General features: G+C 34.5%; 1 non-coding gene across 1 annotated transcript; it reads right to left on the bottom strand.

The window, feature by feature from the left end:
• Positions 1 to 6,311: 6,311 nt before the first annotated feature.
• On the bottom strand, positions 6,312 to 6,383 carry TRNAR-CCG (transfer RNA arginine (anticodon CCG)). Its single transcript has one exon. It is a non-coding gene; the product is annotated as a tRNA-Arg (tRNA).
• Between the last annotated feature and the right edge of the window lie 11,910 nt (positions 6,384 to 18,293).

Genomic DNA, 18,293 nt, shown 5'->3' with positions numbered 1-18,293 from the left:
CAGAAGCATCTCAAATACCTTCATTAAATTGTCGAATTTTTCTCAGATGAAACAAAGGTCCCCTTCTGATTGAAATACTACCGACGGCAAACATTATGATATAACACAATAGCAGCAAAAATATCTTTGAAATCATCACATATGCATAGCCGAGTGAATATTTCATTCTGTCCCCGTCTATTATTAGTGTTAATTCAAGAAAATGTATTACGAATTTGTTATAGCAATCACATCACAGTAGCGCAGGTTAAATATTTACTAGTGTTTTTCACAAAATTTTAAAGTTTAAACCCAGACAAACAGTTAACCAAACATCGTAAACACATAAATAAGGTGTCATTTTTAAGCTTAGGTTCTTCTGACTAGTTTTGCCAAGAATGATCCATTATCCTCAGTCGTTTCTAGTCTACAGCCCAAAATGTACATTCTGCTAGCCTGAGTGGCTACCATCTTGAACTTGAGGCCGCCATCTTGGATTCTACCCGAATCAAACTGTAGGTCATATCACATGTTAATGCTGACTACTTGTGGATTACAAATCACAAAAATTTAGCACCGGTATTTTTTTCCCACTCACACCCTGGTAGTCCCGCTCTATTATACTCTTTTTATATGACGTAATTAATACAACCTACAAACTGAGAAAGAGTTAAAATAGTGACTTTTCCAATATGCCTTTTCTCCTCGTGTATCAAGAGAATATGGAAAACAGCAAGTTGTGCATCTGAAGAGAAGGAATAAACTACCTAGAATTAGTACAGAACGTGTTCCAGCGATGAGATTAAAAATTCAATTATATACATTCGCATTCACGATTCAACTAATACTCCTCGAATATACGAAACTGTGACATCCTACAAGTCAAAATATTTTCAAACATTTATCAGGAATAACAGAAAATATCTATATGAACCGCTGAGTGCATTGTTAATGCCAGGAATGAACGTTATCTATGAACCCCTGGGATGGGATAGAAATTGACTTTTAGAAAATGCTACCGTTACGGGGGGAGGATAGGGGACCTAACATACTTCCTTCGACATTCGTTAGGTATCTGAAAATGTTGGGTATTGAAAATTGATTTTGTTTACAAATATTCTCCATGACCCTAGTCTAGAAATATACTGAACTTATATGAAATAATATCTCTACGAGAAGAAATGGTATCTTGGATATTTTCTTCGACGTTCACCAGATATCTGCTACTGTTAGGTACAAAAACTAGAGATTTTCTACATATGAGGCATTCCGAGTAGTAAGCGAACTCATCAAATACTTGTATGCTGAGAATTCCAATTACTTCTGTACAATGTACGATCGATATAATTATTCATTTATTTTCAAACTATTTTATAAAGGGAAAGACGAACGAAAAAGTATATATTAAGTACTTTTTCCAACAGTTAGTTTTTTATTACTGCTCGGAATACCTAAAATTGGCATTATTTTTAAAGAGTTCAGATTGCTCGTAGCAGCCTTGCATTGAGTTTACCTTTACGACACGAAACGTCTCACATGTTTTCCATCTACCCTAGGCTGAGAATAAAATAGAATTTCACGAAATGTGTTGTTGCGGGGGAAATCGACCTTGAACAATGTTTCGACGCTTATCAGACTTCTACCGCTAAAATAACAGTTGAGTGAGTTGATTTTAAGTTTAGCGTTCCTTTCAACAACGAGGCTATATGGCACGTGCACCTACTGCTTAACGTGGAATCCGAACCACATGAGCTCCGGCCAGCAATCGAACCCTAGTCCCTCACGCCAAACATGTGTACGCTAAACGGTTACCCCTAAAGGAGCTGGGGTAAAAGAACAATCTTAAACCTTTTTGTCCAGATTTTAGAAACAGTTTGGCATAGAAACTTCAAATTTTGAGAAAATGTTCTCATTAAACTCGTGATTGAGAATAAGATGGAGAAGATATCTTTCGCAGTTCGTTAGATCCTTAAAAATATTAGACGGATGAATTTAAAATTTATTACAAACAATCGTTTTAATAGGCTGAAAACAAAACGAGGTTTTATGAAGTGCAACACATACTGTTTCGAAGGGAGCTTGAAGCTTTCCAGCTGTTCATTGGATCTCCAAAATCACTGGATATAGAAAATTGAAACTTTGTACAATTATTCTCCTCTAACTTTAAATTATGGACAAGAGAAACAATTTTGAAGTGCAATGTGTAAGAGAGTGGAAAAGGAAGTTATTCATTTTGTCGCTCTATGAAGTTAAAGTTTTGTAGAAATGTTCTCTGTATAGCATAACTGTGAGTAAGAGGAGTTTTGAGAAATTTTAGTCAGAAAATCAGGAAGAGAGATTAAAATTTTAGTGTTAGAATCATCAGTTTTTGTTGAATCACGGAGCGTACAATAAAAGAAATGTGATAAAAAGACGTAGAACTCCCATTAATAAATCTACTTTTTTCCAATAGTTATGCCAAAATGGTCCATTTGTAGTTTTGACAAAGATTTCCAGTGAAGTAGGGAAACGTCTTTTCGAAAAAGTACACTACAATAATATTTCTGGATGTTTTAACATCAGAGTACATTATCTCGTTATTCTGTTACAGCAAAGAAGAGGCGTTCATTATATTCTAGGTTTAAAAGTGGCACAGTCATTGTAGGATGACAAAACTTAGTTAAACAATTGAATCTTTCTTTCTTAGCATCAAAACAAAAGTAGGAGGTTCTACAATTTCATCTTCGGTTTGAGTAAGATGTGAAACATTGATATTCAGAGATGTCTGCTAGCAAACTGCAATGTTTATGATACCCTGCGAAAAGTTGTTTTTAAAGCTGCTGTTCAACAGACGGGATTCCAGCTTCCATCCCACCTACCCTATTCACATAAATTCGTCCCAAATTATTTTCAAGGAACTTTTAAAAAAAAGTTCGTTACTGAATTGTTTATGTCTGTGTGCGTGTGTATGTGTCTGTCTGTCTGTTATTTGAGAACTTTTTTAATTTTAACCTCTCCATTCAATATAGCATCAAAAACTGTCTAAAGTAGTGATGGAATTTTTCCTGTTACTCTTACCGTTCCCGAGAAATTGGCCAAAGAAGTTCCGATTTCGGGAGATTTAAGGAGCCATATCTCGGGAGCCGTAAGTCATAAAGAGATCATATTGGTGTTGATCAATACCTAAAAGGATGGGACCGTTTTGACACAAAATAGTAACCGGTCGCCACTGGCTAAGTGGCCACCGTTGCCCAGATATTGGCCCCAAAAAAGTTCGGATTTCGGGAGATTCAAGGAACCATATCTCGAGAACCGTAAGTGATAGAGAGATGTTATTTTGGAAATTTTTCCATTTTGAGCCCTCAATTTTGAACACTATAATAATTAATTTCATATTTTTAAACAGCCGTTTTACATGCTGATTATAAAATTCATGATCTAAATCTTTTTGTTAAACACAGGCAACTTAATTTTTTTTAAATGTTGCTTTTACAAGCTCAGGACCCCTCTTTGTTTCTAACGAAACACAATATGCATATCGTTAAAAAAACAACATAATACGTATTTATAATTACTATTATTATTATTATATTTTGTAATATTTTGCGTATCTGCTAAATCTATTTGTAATGTTTGTTGTCTTTGGAAAACAACATATTGTTGAACGTTTTAACAGAACTCTTAAACAAAGCATGTGGAAAAAGTTTAGTACTCAAAGAAATTATAAATGAATAGATATATTACAAGAATTGTTTAATGAGTATAATAATAAAAAACTAACTAACTAACTCTATGGCCTATAGAACCCGGAGGTTCAATGCCGCGTTCACAAAAGCTCTCCACTGACTTCTATCCTTAGCCAATTGAATTCAGTTTCTACTTTGCATTCCCATCTCTGCGAGATCTATCTTAATATTGTCCTCCCATCTGCGCCTAGGTCTTCCTAATGGTCGTTTTCCGATTGGTCTTCTAGTCAAGACTTTGAAAGCGTTTCTACTTTCTTCCATTCTACCTGCATGACCTGCCCACCTAAGCCTCCTAGACTTGACGACCCTAACAATCGTGGGTAAACCGTATAATAATAAAGTACATAGAAAAATTGGTATAAACCTGTAGAAATTAATAAGAAAACTTAATTCCTTTTCTCTTGGAGCATTCTCAACTGGTTGTTTCTTGTTTCTAAAACTGAAAAAAACACTTTTATGATTTACTTTACAGCGACGTTGATGAGTTAACGTTAATCTTTTATGCTGTTCAAAATGGGTGCAATGCTTTTGCGCACACTTTCTTCCTGTTTATCATTCCATGTAGATAAGAAGCAAAACAAATAATCATTTTAATGCTTTTGAGCACAAAATGGTATGCAACGTTGCCAATTCATTCTTTGATCTTATACAATATATTTTGTAGTTTTTTTTTTTTTTTTTTTTTTTTTTTTTTTGCAAAACATGTCAGGACTCATTTGATTGAATAAAATAAAGTAATTCATTAAATTACCTAAGTAACTCCAACTACCTTACTTTCTTGGGTTCTTCAAACACACTAACTCACTTATCTAACAGAATACATAGCGAGACAGCAAGTGGTTCCTGATTGGTTACCGCCTGCTGGCGGCAGCCAATCCCGTGACAGCTTCCAAAAGAGAACTACAAAAATGAGCTTTTAATTAACGACTCTCACTTGGCAGTAGCTCGTTAATTAAAAGTTCGTTTTCGTAGTTCTCTTTGGGTAGCTGTCATGGGATTGGCTGGCGGTAACCAATCAGAAACCACTTGCTGTGTCTCTGGAACTTGTTAACTACCAGATATGAATATATATACTGGAGGATACTGAGAATAATTGTAATCTGTTGAAACTGAGACGACAGTATGGACTTCGAGATATCAACTACGAAGAAAGGCTCACCATGCATAATAATGGGAGGTTATAAATATCGTCGTTTCCGTGAAGGAAGAGAAGGATCAATATGAAGGTAGTTCAAATAGACTTACTAAATTGGTGAGAGCAGAAACTTTTGTTCTTCTCAGATTGCTTTGTGATCAATTTTAATTTCTACAGACTATGTTGACGTTTATAATACTTGAGTTTAAACGTGGCTTACTGTGCCTCTCCACTGGCTAAAGTAAGGTAATGAAGCAGTGGATGTAAACTAACTTAATACTCTAAGATTTCGAACATTTTCGGTTTCATACAAAAGTAGCAGAGTTAATCTATAGACCTTTTGGTGAGGCACCTGCTCACTATTACTCCATCTACTACTGATTGATTACTTACACCAAACCATTAATTTTTCAGGTGTACCTTGAAAACATGCTCGGCTACAATTGAAGTTGATGGTACTGAAAGCAGGGTATTACAGAAGGGAGTGGAATATTAACAGGCATTTGTTGAGGGAAAACTGTAAACGTCGTGCTGTAGAATGCCTTGACGAACGGCCAAATAAAGTCATAAGAAAGGAGAGTTCAAAACTGACAAGCTTGATCATAAGGTTATGAAAACATGCAGAGAAGCATTGTATCGATCTCGGAAGAAGAAAATGTCTAGTAAACCAAAAGATATCACCGAAGCTATTCAACAATTGAAAGAAAAAACAAACGATATAACTATGGCTGGAGAAAGGTTTCTGTACGTCAATGAAGCAGCGCAAATAGTCCTTTTTACATGCAATTAAAACATCAGGAATGTGTTATTTTTTAGTTGTTGATTTTGATGTTGTTTTTATATAGTTGTTTCTATATAGACCTAGTGAAGAAAATGTTTCGCTTCTATGTGTTCTTTATTCTTATTCGTTATTATTATTCCTTTATTCTTTTTCATTTCAGGTTCCGGTGTGTTTTCCAGGACATGGAATTGTTTGCTGACGGGACATTTACATATTCTCCACGACATTTTGCCCAGCTATATACCATTCACGGCTATAAGAATGGATATTATGTTCCTCTATGCTTCGCGTTATTGCCAAAGAAAGATAAACAAACTTACGAAGATATGTGGAAGATGGTTATCAGTTTAGACACAAGAGTGACACTCAGATATATTTACACAGACTTCGAAAATTCTGCCATAGAAGCTATCAGAGTGATGTTTCCAGACTGTGATATTCGTTGTTGCAGGTTCCACCTAGGTCAAGCATGGTGGCGAAAGATACAAAGTGATAGCGATCTCCGTAGTGCCTATTTAGATTCAAAGTAAAAAAAAATCTTTAAGTTTAACGTCCCACGGTTATGCTGGTTAGGCTAAAGGAGACGGTGATACTGAGAAATGACTGAAATGGTGGAATGAAGAAAGTGGGAGGAAACGGGAGAACCCCGAGAAACCCACGAGCACGGTGTTTGTCCACCACAAAGTTCACACGGCGCGACCTGGGATCGAACCAAGGACCCCATGCACCGGAGGTGAACGCTCTACCACTGAGCCACCGCGCCCCCAATAGATTCAAAGTCACAGTTAGGTATGTACCATTATGATTTGTGCCTTAGTTACTTTTCTTTTCGGTTTTATAGTTATTTCTTTAAGCTGTGGACTTTTGAAATAAATCTACTATCATGACATTAGATTATGTCTTCTAAATATGAATTTGTGGCTACTACTCTAGGCAAAACTACTCTTAAAAAGTCAATAATGTTGAACTCAATTTAATTTCTATGCTTTTTAGGTTCTTGGCTCCCGTATTTATCTCCAGAGCAAGTACCAGATGCCTTTGCTGATCTGATTTCGGTGGCACCTGACACCAAAGGATTTAGATTTTCAGATTATGTGCTGAACAACTACATCGAAGATAATTGCAGGTAATATTGCAAATCAGAAATAGCATTCCGGTTTGATAAATGTAAAAGTTATAATGGATTTTGGGGCAATAACAACCCTGTGGCTTACACCCGTCCCGATCTGTGTAAAACCACTTAACTTAGTTTTAACTATTAAAGAATGATAAATATCAAAATTAAAGAGGTAGAGGGTCTCCAGCCAAAGTAATTAAAAACTGTCTAGTATATAGGCTAGAAGCATTCTCGTTTGAGAAATTAAAGGCATGAATATAGAAATAGCGCACAGAAATAGTAAAGTATTATATGAAATAAGATCCGAAAATTAGTTTCTACTTTATAGCAGTTCTGGAAATTAAAATATTATTTCAAAATAAAAAATTAAACGGTGATAGAATATGGTATTCATTATTACTTTACTTTTCAGGTACCCTCCAGTGATGTGGGCTTGTGAACCATCTCCAGCACCTAGGACAACAAATGGACCAGAATCTTTCCACCGTCACTACAACAGCCAGTTCTATTCTAGTGCACCTCGCGGCTGTGTTTCACGGCTGTGACAAACCATTTTTTTTTTCTGCTAGTATTCGGCGTCTTACTGATCGATGTTCTCGGTAAGTTGAGATCAGAGAGTAAGTACGTCAAACGTTTATCTACTCCTCATGTTTTACGCTTAAAACGTATTGAATGTTTGTCAAAGGGCATAGAGAGTGTGCCTTCTCTGTCTAGCGTAATAAATACATTTATATTGCTTGTCTCTTTGTCACGTTATCCTCTAAACACATAATTGATATTATGTAGAGAGCAAACTGATATTTACTTAAATATCCATGTCAATAAAATTCTTCAAACATTACTGACATTCAACATCCGTTTCAGGTATCTCAGCAACAACAACTACTACATACAACTGATTTTAACGTGGAGTGACATTTTACATTGTATTACTGACGCATTTAATAGAGATTTCTTGTCAATTTTGGCTGCAGGTAGTTGTTTGTTATATTATGTTATATCAAAGTGCAGTCTCTATATACAATCTCGAAATGTTCAATTGTTCATGTTAGTTGATCGTAGAACTGTTTGTTGCACGTATTTACAAGAGCATTTTTAGTGACGGTAGCAGGGAGGTAGAGCTGTAATGTTCGAATGTATTTACCTACATTTGTGTAAATAGCACTTCACTGAGTGAATGAGAATGTATTCTCGTGTATATATATATATATATATATATATATATATATATATTCATATGAAACGTGTGTATATGTATATGCCTAATATAGATCAGATCCTTTTGTGGCTATTAATCATTTCGACCTATGTTTACTGGGAAATTGATGGGATTCGAAAAGGATTTAAAATTGTGCTTGGCAATTTATCATCATCTAACTGATGCCAAAAATTCGTCTTTCCCGTAAACGCATGCTTTTGTTTCAATGGATATTCGGTTTTCTTTTTTTTCAAGATGAAGCTTTCCCTGGACGGCCATATAGAAATATAAAAACAACAACAAATGTTTGTATTCTAACTCGTCATACGGAAATACATACTATAAATATAATTCTCTCTCGCTTCCTCAGTAATACTTTCAAATCTATGTCCATAATATTGTTACGTAAAAAAATATGTATATGAATATGTGATCAAAACAGGAAGAATATATGACATGTACTGCAATAATTTCATATTAGAATACGGTCATTTATTTTTGTTACCGATGTGTCCAAACACAAGTTTTATTTATTAGAATTTATAATTGTCATTGCTACTTGTTTACATCTTTTACATGTTACAATATGTCTGTTTTAACGTTATTTAAATTTAAAGCAAATAGTAATTCTTTTGCTCATGAAAATCGTCAAAGATTACTAGAACATATTTCTAATTCATATGTGACCTATGCTGGAAACGAAAAATAAGTTAACATATAAAGATAAGAGCTTTTGAATGTGTAGATGATTATAATAGGAAATATATATATATATATATATATATTCTTCTTTCTCACCTCAACTGTAGGTTGATGGATAAAATGAAAATTTTAGAACTTTTCTCTCCCTTGGGAGAGCTGTTTTATACTTTCATAAGGTCTCTTGTTCTTAACTGCATCTAGATATTCTATCCTTGGTCTTCTTGTTCCTGGTTTTCTTTCTGCTTTTCCTCTATCAGCTCGGTGATCTAATGAGAGTACCAAATGAGATGGTCAAGCATACTGTTTCTTCTTTTCTCCTATTATCTTCATCATCTATCGTCCTTCATTAACTTTCTTTACTACTCTTCATTCCTGCAATTCATTCTATGATTCCAAATCTCGTATTTTCTTCACAATTTGTATACAGGGTTGCCCAAAAGTAGGTATACAGTCCCGTACTGATCAACTCATTAATTTTTATATAATTTCTTATTGTTATCCATCAAGTAGACTGTTTCTTTATTATTTGTTCTTATTGTCTTTTTACTTATATCTTAAGCTCGGAACAGCCGAAGCAAATAAACCTATAAGCTAGAATGTTATATTTGATCAATGCAGAGGTGCATACCTACTTTTGGGCCACCTTCTATATCTAATAGCAATTAGAAGTCTCACATCTACTCTGGGTGAAGAAACTTGGTTTGAATGGAGTGATCATTTTCTCATTTAACATTGGAAACGGAAGTGGTGGTATATGTCCACCATTTCCAGTTTTAGTACAGAGAAATTAGTGTTAATAGTGTAAAAAAATATTCTTGGGATGGTAAATTGATCGCGGAAAGTCATTTCTCGCTATCTGCTACCATTTTATTTGTGTTGATTAAGGATCAACGATGAAGATAGGACCTATAGGTTTTATTACTTCATTGAAGCTCAATCTGACGTAGTCAGACGATGAAGATAGGACCTCTAAGTTTTATTACTTCATTGAAGCTCAATCTGACGTAAATAGACGATGAAAATAGGACCTCTAGGTTTTATTACTTCATTGAAGCTCAGTCTGACGTAATCAGACGATGAAGATAGGACCTCTAGGTTTTATTACTTCATTGAAGCTCAATCTGACGTAAATAGACGATGAAAATAGGACCTCTAGGTTTTATTACTTCATTGAAGCTCAATCTGACGTAAATAGACGATGAAAATAGGACCTCTAGGTTTTATTACTTCATTGAAGCTCAGTCTGACGTAAATAGACGATGAAGATAGGACCTTTAGGTTTTATTACTTCATTGAAGCTCAGTCTGACGTAAATAGACGATGAAAATAGGACCTCTAGGTTTTATTACTTCATTGAAGCTCAGTCTGACGTAATCAGACGATGAAGATAGGATCTTTGTGTTGTTTAAAGAAGAAGAAGAAATAATTAATTCATAGAGAGGTAAATCGGTTTCAAAAAGCTGGTTCTCGCATTCTGTGATCTTTCTAGATCAATATTGAAACCGGAAGTTGTAGTGGATTTCCATCACTTTAGGTTTTTAGTAGAAAGTTACGGATGACGATGAAATGTATTCATGGGATGCTTAATAGATTGCAGGAAACGATTGTCGCTATCTATTACTACCGCTCTTGCTCTATATTAAACAACATTAAAACTCTAAATAGTTGATTTCTATCACTTCCAAATATGAATCACCTCCATCTATGAACTCTAATTCTAACATTCGATCCTCTGCACCGTAACAAAATTTAGTGATGATTCATAAAGTATTTCTGGAGATTTTTTGTCTTCCGAACGAACTGATAGACATTGCAAATAGGCTATGCAAATTAGTTTTAATAATTATTACTTCTTGAAAATAACTAATAAAACCTAGAGATCCTATCTTCATCGTCTGATTAGGTCAGATTGAGCTTCAATGAAGTAATAAAACCTAGAGGTCCTATCTTCATCGTCTGATTACGTCAGATTGAGCTTCAATGAAGTAATAAAACCTAAAGGTCCTATCTTCATCGTCTGATTATGTCAGATTGAGCTTCAATGTAGTAATAAAACCTAAAGGTCCTATCTTCATCGTCTGATTACGTCAGATTGAGCTTCAATGAAGTAATAAAACCTAAAGGTCCTATCTACATCGTCTGATTACGTCAGATTGAGCTTCAATGAAGTAATAAAACCTAAAGGTCCTATCTTCATCGTCTGATTACGTCAGATTGAGCTTCAATGAAGTAATAAAACCTAGAGGTCCTATCTTCATCGTCTATTTACGTCAGATTGAGCTTCAATGAAGTAATTAAACCTAGAGGTCCTATCTTCATCGTCTATTTACGTCAGATTGAGCTTCAATGAAGTAATAAAACTTAGAGGTCCTATCTTCATCATCTGATTACGTCAGATTGAGCTTCAATGAAGTAATAAAACTTAAAGGTCCTATCTTCATCGTCTGATTACGTCAGATTGAGCTTTAATGAAGTAATTAAACCTAGAGGTTCTATCTTCATCGTCTGATTACGTCAGATTGAGCTTTAATAAAGTAATTAAACCTAGAGGTCCTATCTTCATCGTCCGATTACGTCAGATTGAGCTTCAATAAAGTAATAAAACCTAGAGGTACTATCTTCATCGTCTGATTACGTCAGATTGAACTTTAATGAAGTAATTAAACCTAGAGGTCCTATCTTCATCGTCTGATTACGTCAGATTGAGCTTCAATAAAGTAATAAAACTTAGAGGTCCTATCTTCATCATCTGATTATGTCAGATTGAGCTTCAATAAAGTAATGAAACCTAAAGGTCCTATCTTCATCGTCTGATTATGTCAGATTGAGCTTTAATGAAGTAATAAAACCTACAGGCTCTATCTTCATAGTCTAATTACGTAAGATTGAGCTTTAATGAAGTAATTAAACCTACAGGTCCTATCTTCATCGTCTGATTACGTCAGATTGAGCTTTAATGAAGTAATAAAACCTACAGGTCCTATCTTCATCGTCTGATTACGTCAGATTGAGCTTCAATGAAGTAATAAAACCTACAGGTCCTATCTTCATCGTCTGATTACGTCAGATTGAGCTTTAATGAAGTAATAAAACCTAAAGGTCCTATCTTCATCGTCTGATTACGTCAGATTGAGCTTTAATGAAGTAATTAAATCTAGAGGTCCTATCTTCATTATCTGATTACGTCAGATTGAGCTTTAATGAAGTAATAAAACCTAAAGATCCTATTCTCATCGTCTGATTACGTCAGATTGAGCTTTAATGAAGTAATAAAACCTAAAGGTCCTATCTGCATCGTCTGATTACGTCAGATTGAGCTTTAATGAAGTAATAAAACCTAGAGATCCTATATTGATCGTCTGATTACGTCAGATTGAGCTTCAATGAAGTAATAAAACCTAGAGGTCCTATCTTCATCGTCTGATTACGTCAGATTGAGCTTCAATGAAGTAATGAAATCTAGAGGTCCTATCTTCATTGTCTGATTACGTCAGATTGAGCTTCAATGTAGTAATAAAACCTAAAGGTCCTATCTTCATTGTCTGATTACGTCAGATTGAGCTTCAATGAAGTAATAGAACCTACAGGTCCTATCTTCATCGTCTGATTACGTCAGATTGAGCTTTAATGAAGCAATAAAACCTAAAGGTCCTATCTTCATCGTCTGATTACGTCAGATTGAGCTTTAATGAAGTAATAAAACCTAAAGGTCCTATCTTCATCGTCTGATTACGTCAGATTGAGCTTTAATGAAGTAATAAAACCTAGAGGTCCTATCTTCATCGTCTATTTACGTCAGATTGAGCTTCAATGAAGTAATAAAACTTAGAGGTCCTATCTTCATCGTCTATTTACGTCAGATTGAGCTTCAATGAAGTAATAAAACCTAGAGGTCCTATCTTCATCGTCTGACTACGTCAGATTGAGCTTCAATGAAGTAATAAAACCTAAAGGTCCTATCTTCATCGTCTATTTACGTCAGATTGAGCTTCAATGAAGTAATAAAACCTAGAGATCCTATCTTCATCGTCTATTTACGTCAGATTGAGCTTCAATGAAGTAATAAAACCTAAAGGTCCTATCTTCATTGTCTATTTACGTCAGATTGAGCTTCAATGAAGTAATAAAACCTACAGGTCCTATCTTCATCGTCTGATTACGTCAAATTGAGCTTTAATGAAGTAATAAAACCTAAAGGTCCTATCTTCATCGTCTGATTACGTCAGATTGAACTTCAATGAAGTAATAAAACCTAAAGGTCCTATCTTCATCGTCTGATTACGTCAGATTGAGCTTCAATAAAGTAATAAAACCTAGAGGTCCTATCTTCATCGTCTGATTACGTCAGATTGAGCTTCAATGAAGTTGACCAAGACACATTTTTATGTTAAGGATATTGTAGAGCCATCAATATCTGATGAGCTATTAACATTGAATGAAATGTGACATGGATATATAATTGATTTACATAGAGCATAAACTATACTAGATAATGAGAAACGTTTTCTGAAATCAATTTAGCGTTCTGAGAATACGTATCATCTCTCTAAGCCCTCTTTTCATAGCGGAAATAGCTGAAATAAACAACTTTTGGTTTTAACGTGAAATTGCTATAGAGTAGAAACAGTAATAGAGAGCGAAGACCAGGTTTTTGTTATCAATTAAGCATTCCAAGAATATATTCATTCTCCGCTCTAATATATCTACTAAAAACGGAAGCGGTAGGAATCACTTTCAATATTAACTGAGAAAATAATACCCCGTATAATCAAAACTCTTTCACGCGGCATATTCGTGCCACTGTTAGTTATTTCAATGAATATAAGGAACATATGAGCCACCAAATTTATTCGAAATTTTCACGTATCGACCCATATGTATGTATACAAGGTATTTCAAAACAACACCGACAACATTTGGGAGGTGATTCCTTACACCAAGATCAGACAAAAAGTATAGACTAACCTGGGTGCAGAAATCTATAATTTCGGAGTTATAGGCTGCTGAAAACGTTAAAAAATGAACTTTAAAGGTCTATATCTCCAATATTATGGGACCTACCGTAGTTGAGTCAAGACTAAGTAGGAACTAGTACGTACCCTATCCAAGTATCCATGTTTCAGAATTCTGTGGTATTTCCGCAACAAGTTTTATAAGGGTAGTTGGCAAATATTTCAAATTATATGACGTAAGCCAAACTCCATCTATAAACATTGTTGCGTGAGTACTGCAAGGTTCTGAAACATGTATTTTTGGATAGCGCATATATTAATTCCTAAGTGAAGTTTTGACCCGGCTATGGTAGGTCACATAGTATTCTAGCTATAGACCTTTAAAGCTCATTTTTTCATGTTTTTGGCAGCCTATAACTCCAAAAAGAAGCATTTGTGCAACCAGATTGATCTATACTTTGTGTCTTATCTTGGTGTCAGGAATTACCTCCAAAACGTTGTTGGTGTTGTTTTGAAACACCATGTGTATATATAATAAGTATAACAGACACATATCATGTAACTTAACTTTTTTAAAATTTTAAAAATGTTAAATGATAGTGACAAATAATTAACTCTTCTTTGATAAGTCAAGTCACGTAACATGTACGAAATAATGTAAGAACAGTCGAAATTATTACACACTGAAAAATGATTCCTATTTGCCAACAACTTTGTTAAACTTTATAATAATTCCTATTGCTTTAAGTCAATTGCACCTAGTTCAAGAAACATTTGTACAGTCCAGTATTGAACATACAATATAATAAGTATTCCCATCTACCTTCAGAATGTGAAGTTTTAATTGAAATTACTAAAAAACAACATTTTATGTACATAACCAACTAGTAACCAAGATTTTTTTTTAGAAAAAAGCTATGCTTTGAATGCACCAACTGTGTATTTTTGCTCGTTATCTAACAAAAAAAAAAAACTTTTAAGCAAAGGTCAATAGAATTCTACTTTTAAAAACTGATGCATTTGATTTAAAAAAAACTTTTTAAAAAACTACTTCGGAAGTTTTACAAAATCTTTCTGAACAACCGGAAGTATACATTTTACAACAACACAATACTCTATGTGGCCTCTATATAATCAAAGTCATTTTAGTGTTAATAATTTTTATGGTGTTGATGTACATTACTTCCAGCATCTTGTTGTTAACTGGGCTGCAAAAATATATGATGTATATTTTCCGCTTGTTATAAATAATATATAAATGGATGTGTGTGTGCGTGTGTTTTCCTATTGTTTCTGTGGCCTTTTTTGTTCATGGTCTGTCTGTCACCTCGGCTCTCTCATATTTTCAATATAATAGTCACAGCATTGCAGTAAATTTTCAATAAGAAATTATTTTTTCCTATCCACTAAAATTTTGTTTGTGTTCATACATGTGAATTATATTTTCGCATCGGTAGTTTGAAGGATATAAATGTAACGTACAACAGTTATGTTGGTTTTTGAGTTTTTAAAAATAATAATTACAAAAAAAAAAAATTTAGGTTGAACAATATAGTGTCAAAAAAATAAGTGTGAAATTTATATACTTAAAGAAAAGTAAGCACGGAAACTAAATAACAAGTTTATTATTGTCTAAACTATTGTCTGTTAAACTATAAATATCTGGGAAATCTAGACAACAATATAGTTGTTTTTAGCCTTGTGGATTCAGCTTTTATAAAAAGAATAGCATAAATAATGTACATATTTGCTTGAGAAAATGAGTTATTTTCAGAACACAAAATAAACATTGCAATTTCTGCTATTAAAATAGTTATGCACCCGTGACTCTTATGCAAATAGTTATTTAAAAAAAACTATTTGTTTTGAGGAACTTAAAACATGTTTTGTACATTTCATCTGGCTAGCATAAATAGCATAATTAAGATATAAAAAATTATGGAAAAAGTAAAAGAAGGTTATTTTGTAAAAACAAAGGCCTGGCATTAGCATTTTTGGGGCATAAATATTAAAATTTATAAAGTTATTTTCAAGAAACAAAACCAAAACGTGTACATTTTCTGTGTCTAGCACAATTCATGTGATCAGTTGTTCTTTTGGAGTATGTTTAGCAGAAGTGGTCCAGAAGCACGTGAAAAACACAAAATTTACAGGAGAAATGGATAATGCAAGTACTTAGACGTAAAATAACGTAACCAAATCTAACCTAAGCTAACCTGAATCTAATGATAAAAATAAGCGAAATTCTATCACTTTTTGGAAAATTATGCTGGATTCCTACACTAACATAACATAACATATTCTAACCTAACCGAACCGAACCTAAAATTACCTAAACTAACCTACTCTAACCCAAATTAACCTAATGTGAACAGAAATAACCAAAATTGTAACAATTTTTTAGAAAAAAGAGCTGGACGCCTTCTGCTAAACATAGGCCGTTCTTTTTTTAAAAAAATATTTCGCATCTATATATTTTCTGGAATATTGCCTTACATTAAAAACGCATATACCTACGTAACATAAGAAGCAAAAAATACACCTTTAGCCGTTGGAGTTTTGTACATAAATACCCACGTAACATGCAAATCAAAATCTGTCACTGCAGACCAGAAAAGAACAGTACCATCATTGAACATGAGAGAAATGGTTTATAAATATTTTCGGATCAAAATTCACTGTAATGTAAATTAAAATCTGGAAAGTAAATATGTATGAACTTTTTTCTCCTTTTTCTTAAAGTTTACCCGAATATAATTTAATAAATAAATAATTGTTGTTAGAAAAACCGATTACATTATATAAGTGCAGTTACTGTAAGTCAAACTAGATACAGCTGGATGTCAAAATATTGGTAACACCTGTGGTTTGCAACACTTAAGATGCGTAAGGTTGTAACACTGAGGATTGTGTGCAGCGCGTGGCTGTTGTTAGTGGTGAATGAGGTGATTATAATATGTCAGCCTGAGTAGATAGAAATGTGTTGAAATGGCAGAGAGTTACGATACAAAGTTGGAGACCTCTCTGAGTATCAAAGAGGATAAATCGTGTTTGAAACAATTATTTGGCAGAAATATTTCTAACGCATATTACAAGACATATTGAATTATAGAACTCATGACAAAATAACATCGACGAAGAGTAATAGTGAACGGGAGGGAAGCCTTAGTGATTAGGTTTGTTGGGCATTGAAGAAGATTTGTCAATTTCCATCAACTACAACCAAGCGAATGGTGCAAAATTGACTGCGGAGCTCAATTAACACCCAGGTTAATATATTGTGATATTCACAATACGACGAGATTTACACCATCATCATAATTATCCGCTGTCGGACTGCAATTTCCAATTACTATCACTTCCAATAACGCTTTTGTGTGAGGAAAATGGTGGCCGAAACTTGTGAGTTGGATCACTATACGTAAGATGGTTCGGTGAGTCACATTTCAATGTACTTCCAATAATGGGCCATGTTTATGTAGGTCGAACCACCAAGGAAGATTACAATTCAAACAGCTCATTCTCTACCGTGAAACAGCAGTTATTCTGTGATGTTGTAGTTGTTTCGTGGTTCCTGTAATTACACTTACAACACGTATAATTGGCATTGATTATCCCTATATGTTAGATAATCACGTGCTACGTGCCACGTATTGTATAGACATTTTTCCAAGCCATTTTTTCAAAACTGACAATTCACTCTGTTAAGAGGGATTTCATAAAAATCGGAAGGAGTTACAGCACCTACCCTGGTCGGTCAAATCCCTATACCTCAACATCACTGAACACATGTGGTTAGCTCTGAAGCTGAGACTCCGGTATAGATATTCTCATCTATCCTCGCTGACGGAACTGAGTGCTAAAATTGCTTGAACAATGGCACAATGTTCTTCTGGAAACCATTCATTCATGATTTTCTTTTACTGATAATTAGTGATACTTAGCCAGCACAGTTGTTAAGAAATACTTAAATTACAGGGCTCTTAGCCACCTAAATTCAATTGGTTGATTTCGAGTTTATAGTCCCTTTATTACACTAAAGCTATGTGAGACGTTATCCTAAAGCTTAATTAGAGTTTCCGTTTGACAGCCTGGATTTGATTCTCAAAAGAAACTAATGCGCTGCGGTGACCTGTTACTTCCACATGTCTTGATGCTGAAGAGGGATGCCATATGAAGCGCGTCCAGAAAGTAAGTTAGCAATCTTTTCTCGTGAAGAGGACTTTGTGAACCTGATGCAGCAGCGCGTTCTGGAGAACCATCGTCATAGCTGAACTCAATAACCAGTTCCCTCAAATTCCACAACCCATGTTGCACGATATTGTCACGATAAACCTAGGTTTCAAGAAATTAAGTGGCAGATGGGTGCCGAAGCAATTGACAGAAGTTCCTAGGATCTGGGTGACTTTTACAATATCGGAATACAAAAGTTGATCCCATGGTAAGATAAGTGTCTGCACTGAGAACAACCTGTTATCCGGACAACGATACATTGTACAAATATACGGGATCTTAAGGATTACTACGGACATCTGAACAGAGCATACTTTATGCATATGTAAGTATGTACTGCTCTTTTCCCGCTTAAATGTTACATCATGCTGCTACAGTACGTCACACTTCTACCAGTCTTCCTTTTATTACATACGTCAGCTTATGTTATACACGTCCCTCTATATGTGAGATCCTGATCGCCTCTGTAAC

Source organism: Thermobia domestica, chromosome 11 (assembly GCF_964235325.1).
Source record: "Thermobia domestica chromosome 11, izTheDome1.hap1.1, whole genome shotgun sequence".
Classification (NCBI taxonomy): Eukaryota; Metazoa; Arthropoda; class Insecta; order Zygentoma; family Lepismatidae; genus Thermobia; species Thermobia domestica.
This window is presented reverse-complemented; position numbering and strand designations above follow the sequence as displayed.